The 6,387-nt window shown below is 34.5% G+C and overlaps 1 long non-coding RNA gene across 1 annotated transcript; it reads right to left on the bottom strand.

Moving 5' to 3' along the window:
* Positions 1 to 2,505: 2,505 nt before the first annotated feature.
* On the bottom strand, positions 2,506 to 5,702 carry LOC114283488 (uncharacterized). Its single transcript, XR_014360516.1, has 4 exons — positions 4,229 to 5,702; positions 3,714 to 3,865; positions 3,320 to 3,421; positions 2,506 to 2,874 (listed from the first exon to the last, which is right to left on the bottom strand). It is a non-coding gene; the product is annotated as an uncharacterized LOC114283488 (long non-coding RNA).
* Positions 5,703 to 6,387: the final 685 nt, after the last annotated feature.

The following is a 6,387-nucleotide window of genomic DNA, read 5'->3' as shown; positions in this document are numbered from 1 at the left end:
GTGGAGCAAAGTATTGCACGAAGCCTGCAACTCCTGGTGGCCGGCTGGCCACCAGCGTCTTTTTTCAGATATTTTGTTGACAGCTGTTCTAGCTGTTGGCACAATTGGTCTCATCTCCATACACGTGTATGGATGGATTTTTCTCAGCCAAATGCTTGTTTATCTATATATTAAATGTTAGAAATTTTGGAACAAAAATCTCTCTCTCTCTCTTGCAAATTTGTACACACTTGCCTAGTTACACTACATTTTTTGCATACACTACCTTAACCAAAGTTGATCATCTTTGAGCTGAGGTTCCTTGAAGCCTTCTTGGAGCTCTTGAAAGTGGTTTTGGCTTGAGTTAGTGTCTAAGATTGAGCTTTGCTTCAAAAGCTATAACATTTGCCTCTTTACTTTGCTTTAGTATACTCGTTTTCCAATCTTTTCAAACTATTTTTGGGCTGTTTTTGAACTGTAAAAATCTCTGTTCTTGTGGGCTAAAATTGTTGTTTTAGACCATTTAAGGTTAAGGGGGTGTCTCACCCTTCTTTATTCCTTGCTTTTAAGGCTTTTTCACCTTTGTTTCCCACTTTCAAACTATCTTTCTTGGGCTTTTTGGAACTAAATTTCAGAGTATTTTCAGTGGGAAAAATTATGTTTTGAAGTCCAAAATTAGAGGGGTTAGCCTCCCCTCCTTGTGTCTTGTTTGCTAGCCTAGTTAGCTCCATTTGTTAGCTTAATTTTTTAGCTTTTTGTAGCTTAATTCCAGCATGTTTTAGGCTTTATTGTAGACTGTTTCAACTCTATTTTTGGTTGTTTAGTGCATTTGAGTCTTGTTTTGCATGTCTCTAGTTTAATAGTTATCACAAGCTTGGTGTTTTAGGCCATTAGGCACCACTTGTTTGAGTTGATTGCATGTTTTAGTGCTTTTTCTCACTTCATTTTAGCACCTATAATCTCTGCAATCTCCCTAATTTTTTCACTCTTGATTTTCTTCGAGGGTTGTTTCAACCTTAGGATAGTTTAAACTTGAGATTGAGGTTCATTGCTTAATGGCTTAATCCTCTTTTGAGGGGTTCATTATCAATGGCATGACATCTCTCTCTTGCCTTAAACTACCCCTTGTTTGACACTTCCTTCCCTTTAGAGGACTTCTCACCAATGGACTTAATTGGTTAAAGAATGGAAAGGTAATTAAAATGGATAAACAAGTTGAAACTAAAAGTGTGCAAGATAAGAAATTGGCTTTGTTTTGATGTGTTCAATCGGACGTTAATTAAACACAAGGAAAATTGGGGCATTTCATACTCAAAGTGATGAAATGTGCCAAGTTCCCTTAGTCTCTATTGCCCTTGATCATGCATGATAGGCTGATGGTCTTGAGTCTTATTTGTGCATCTATTAACTTGTACACCTTGGTTCTTTGGCCGTCATGCACTGAAATTACTTGATTGATGGTTTTAGAACCAAGTGTATCGCTCCTTTGAGATGTTTTGATGATAAGGAGGGATATATAGTACATAACACATGTGAGAATGCTCTCTCTTTTCCCTGTTTTCTCTCTGTTGCAGCAAGAAAAGATGAGTCATCAGTGACCGGCCGGCCACTGTTACTAGCTGGTAGACCATCAGTGTTGAACGACAACCCCTCAGTGGTGGCTGGCTGATCACCACTTCTGGCATGCTGGCCACCAATGAATTTTGGGCAGTGTGCTTGTGACGCATGACAAAGTTGATTTGGAGAAGGAAACAGTGCAAGGATTGTGCAAACAGAGGCATTCGGGGTAGACAACAAATATTCTTTGGGTGGAAACCAAGCACTCATGGGCCTCCCTCGTTTCCCGAGACTATTAGCTAGTTAATTCATTTAAATTAGCATTTAATTATGCATTTGTTGTAAATTAATTACACTACTAAAAATTGGACCTTTTGCGACGGTCTCAAACGTCGCAAAAGGTCCACTTTTCATCGCAAAAGACTTTTTGCGATGGAGTAGCGACAAGAAATGGGGGGTGGCGGAAGGGGGCGTGACAAAAAGTATTTGCGACGGTTACAAACCGTCGCTTTCTTGTAGCGACGGCTAATTAATGGTTTTTGCGACGGTTTTAACCTGACACAAAAAAAAAGAAAAAAACTTCACTTTTAGTGACGATATTGGTTGCTGTCGCCAAAACTTTTTTAGTGATGGTATTTGACGTTGCGAAAAGTATTATTAGCAACGGTTTAAAACGTCACAAAAAAAAAGTAGAATTAAATTAATATCGTATTTACGACAGTTTAAACCGTCACTAAAAATTTGAACTAATATGCATATGCAACAGGTTAAACCATCACTAATAAAATGTAAGAAAATTATGATTACATTAGCGGTGATTTATTATTGTCACAATAAAATTATTTTCATAAAATCAATATATATTTTATTAATTCATTCCATGTACAAATTATTAATATTTTGTAAAATAAAATACATCCACATTCCACAAAATCATACCAAGAATAATATATATGTACCTTATAACAATTGTCAAACAAATATTCTTTATAAAAATATGTAAAACATTCTCCAACAATACTAATAATTTTTTATATTCAAGAACTCAAATTTTTGTATCTAAAACAAAACAAAAGTATCGACAATACAAATAAAAAAAAAACATATATATTACAGCTTGTTTTGATATCAATAGTAAGCTCCAATATCGATATGCAAAAATATCATCACATACTCAAAAGGATTGCATCTGCAAAAAGAAACCCAAAAAAATAAAAATAAAAATAATTTACAATGTAAAACATTTGATATATATTTCAAAAAATAAATAAATAAATAAGATTGTAAACTCCAATATCGATATGCAAAGATATCATTACGTACTCAAAAGGGTTGCATCTGCAAAAAGAAAAAATAATAATAATCATTTATAGTTAAAAAAGGGTTAAATGTGCTAATGTCTAATTCTAATGTAATAGGTTCTTCAGGAGCCTATTGAAAATCAAGGCTTGCATTAAACAAGATGGGTGACAAGTAGCAGCCTAGTAGGGTTGAGGATGACTCACTATTTGATGCAGGTGCTATTTGGAAAAAAACTATCTAATCAAAGTATGACTATGTATATCTCTTTTTGCCTTCATTTTACCTTGACTAGTTAGACCCCACGAGCTGCGCGTGTGGGGGTGGTGAGACTTGGGTAAATTTATTTTCTATTTTGGTAAAGAATCAACAATCTACTTTTTCTTTACAAAATTGACATTAGGGCACATGATAAAAATAATGTAATCAAACCATGTGCTTATTATGTATGCATAGGTAGCAATCTAAGCAAGAATTGAAGTACCTTTTGAATAGGAGGGAGATGACCGACTGAGTGATTGAAGCAATGATTGGTAGAAATGCCATTATCACTTTCTTTAGCTAGCACAAAAATTAAATCCATTACCTAAACAACCAAGGTTAAACAAATCAATCTTGACATAAATTATAGCTCGTAACCTGACATTTTAAGATTGGTGTTTTTGGTGGGAAACTAAATACAAAGCGACTAAACACTAATTTAACCAAATGCCAACTACTCACAAAAGCCCAACAAACAAAGAACCCCACATTTTTCGACCCAAAACAAATTCAATACAAAACAATCTTAAAATTAAAATCTAAGTCCATTCTTATCAAATTGGTTTAACAATGTCAACAAATATGAAGAAAAAGAAAAATTAAAATGCACAACTCACATTGGAGAACATTAAGAATGAACCATGTCACTTGTGGCCACTACCGACTGTTATATAACAAAACTGTGTTATAAGCAATGCCTCCTCTCTCAAGCCATGAGTTCTCCACCACCAATTGTCAACTGTTGAAGAACGATTCTTGTAGTGTAAACCTAAAATTATAACCCCAACTAACCAAAATTTAATCATCATCATGAATATTTTTAACTACAAACAGCAGGAGGAGAAAGACTAGTAGGGAAAAATTGAAGAAATAAATGAATTTAGATTATTGTGTTCCTCATTGACAGCATATTTAATAGCATAATAAAAAGCACTAAATAACTAAAGCTACCAAACATATGTAATTGTGTTTTCTGGTATTGAATTTCACAAAACAACCTCTATAGATCTTTTCACCTGATTCCACTGTAATTCAACCCCTTCATAGTCATCAAATGCTCTAAAACTACACAAAGAACAAACCAAAATAATTTTTTATTTTATTTTTATAAAGGTAGGAAAATATTACGCACAATGAAAGTTCAAAACAATATGAGGAAATAAGGTTCACACAATGTCTTTAAAAGCTCCTTTGCCAAGAATTTCATTGTACTGCCAAAAAATAGCAACATGTAACATGAAAAAAACTTGAATTGTAATGAACCAGATAAAGAGAAAGCAAGATCGAAAAAGTAATAAAATAAGGTAGAATCTTAACACAAAAGTAAAATCATGAAACAATGTTGAACAAGTTGATTGTACTGCTATCGTGCATGGAAGTCAAATATGTACAAATGAACTATAAGAGATTAGATTTAAGGGGAGAAACAATCATAATAAAATCATGAAACTTGATTGTAAGAATCTGTAAAGTTAAATAAAATAAATTCACACAATGGTCAGTTCAACTCCTCTCAAATCCGAATGCAGTTCAATTTTAGTTTGAAATCAAGAACTCCAGGCCCAAAAGCTGAAACTCACAGTGATGGAAAGAAACCCACCCAAAGGACTCCTTTTCACAGTTAGATATTCCTAAATTTTCACTCTACTCGGCCTAAACACAACAAGGACGAATGCAATTGATTCAAGAAATTAAAAAACTAAAAACTAAGAATAATAAGCTTCGTGCCTCTAAGTTGAAGCAAATGCAAAAACTGATCCACGAGAGAGCAATATAAGACATCAAAGCATACCGGAGCAATTCACTTTTTAAACAGCAATGGATGTTTTTGAAGTTTTCATTGTTTGTTTCCAAAAACATGAAAAATGATAATAAAACCAAACATGGTGCTCTGTTTGGTTGAGCTTTCGGATCTAGTTTTCCCATTTTTTTTTCAAAAACTAGTTTTGGTGAAAGAAAAAAAAAAGTGTAAACACTCAGTCTTTTTATATAGTTTTCTCAGGAAATAACTTTCAAAAATTAAAAAAGATCACTTTTGATGTTTATTTTTGCCAAACTATATTCTAATTTTTCAAAACAAATTCAGAAAACAAGTTCTGAATTTTAGAAAGGTAAAGCCCTAAATTTTAGAAACTGATCCCTAGTCAAAGCCCCCAATTTTCTTCCATGAATGAGACACCCCAACAAAAAAACAAAAAAAAAAACACAGCACAAGCATTAAAACAAAGGGTAAAGCAATGAATCCATGGAAACCATAGTGAGAAACATCAAAGCCCACAAATGTAATTAAAAACCCTAGAACCCCCTTAAGCAATTATAGACAAGTAGTTAGTCAAATCCAAATTCCACAACCGCACAAAACTTGAACCAAAATTAAATAATCCCAAATCCCATCTTCAGTAACAGTTGAGTAACAACAACAAATCAATTGAAACAAAAAACAACCCATACCCTCCACCACCACCTCCACCTCCCCCAACACAGCCCCGCCATCTCTTGGCCACCAAAAACACCCTTCCCTATCACAGCCCCGCTATCTCTACTACCGAAATCCTCTTCATTGGCTAACTTCTCTACCACGAAAACCACCCTTACCCTCCTCCTCCTCCTCCTCCTCCTCCCCTTCCTGTACCAATGACCCATATCCATCGACCCCATCCTCCAATATCGAAACCCCCTCCCCCTTCCCTACCATAGATTTGCTATCCTCCTCCCCACCACAAGACTGCCACATCCTCGCCACTGAAATCTCCCCTCCCCCCCCCCCCGGGGCGTCTTCACAAACATAAACCAAAAAAAGGAAGATAGAGTGGTAGAGAGAGAGTAGCCATAGAGACATAGCTGTGAGGCAGAGAAACCGCTGCTTGGTGACGAATCTTGGAATGAGAACAATATGGGTAGGGTTTTACTTGAAGTCTATGCAAAAACGACGTAGTTTTGGACTGCATAAAAAAATATCTCTAACTTAATACTAAAACACCGGAAAAAATAATATTTAGTTATCGTGTTTTAAAACAATATCATAAATCACAGAGTTTGTTGAAAAATGTCAAGAATAACTTTGTTTTTGTAGAGTTTTTCAGAAACGTTGAAAAAAAAATGCCGAGAAAAGTCCTTTTTGTTATAGTGAGTTTGTTGAATCATAAAATTATACTTTGTTTTGTTTATTTTTCAGGAAACATTAGAATGAAAGAGGAAAAAAAAATAGTTTCTTGAACAAAAAAAATCAGTTTGTTGAACCCAGAAAAAAAAAATTCTTTTGCCTAGCCAAAAAAGAAAAGAAAAGAAAAA

This window comes from Camellia sinensis, chromosome 2, assembly GCF_055761805.1.
Source record: "Camellia sinensis isolate YWXY chromosome 2, ASM5576180v1, whole genome shotgun sequence".
NCBI classification, from domain to species: domain Eukaryota; kingdom Viridiplantae; phylum Streptophyta; class Magnoliopsida; order Ericales; family Theaceae; genus Camellia; species Camellia sinensis.
This window is presented reverse-complemented; position numbering and strand designations above follow the sequence as displayed.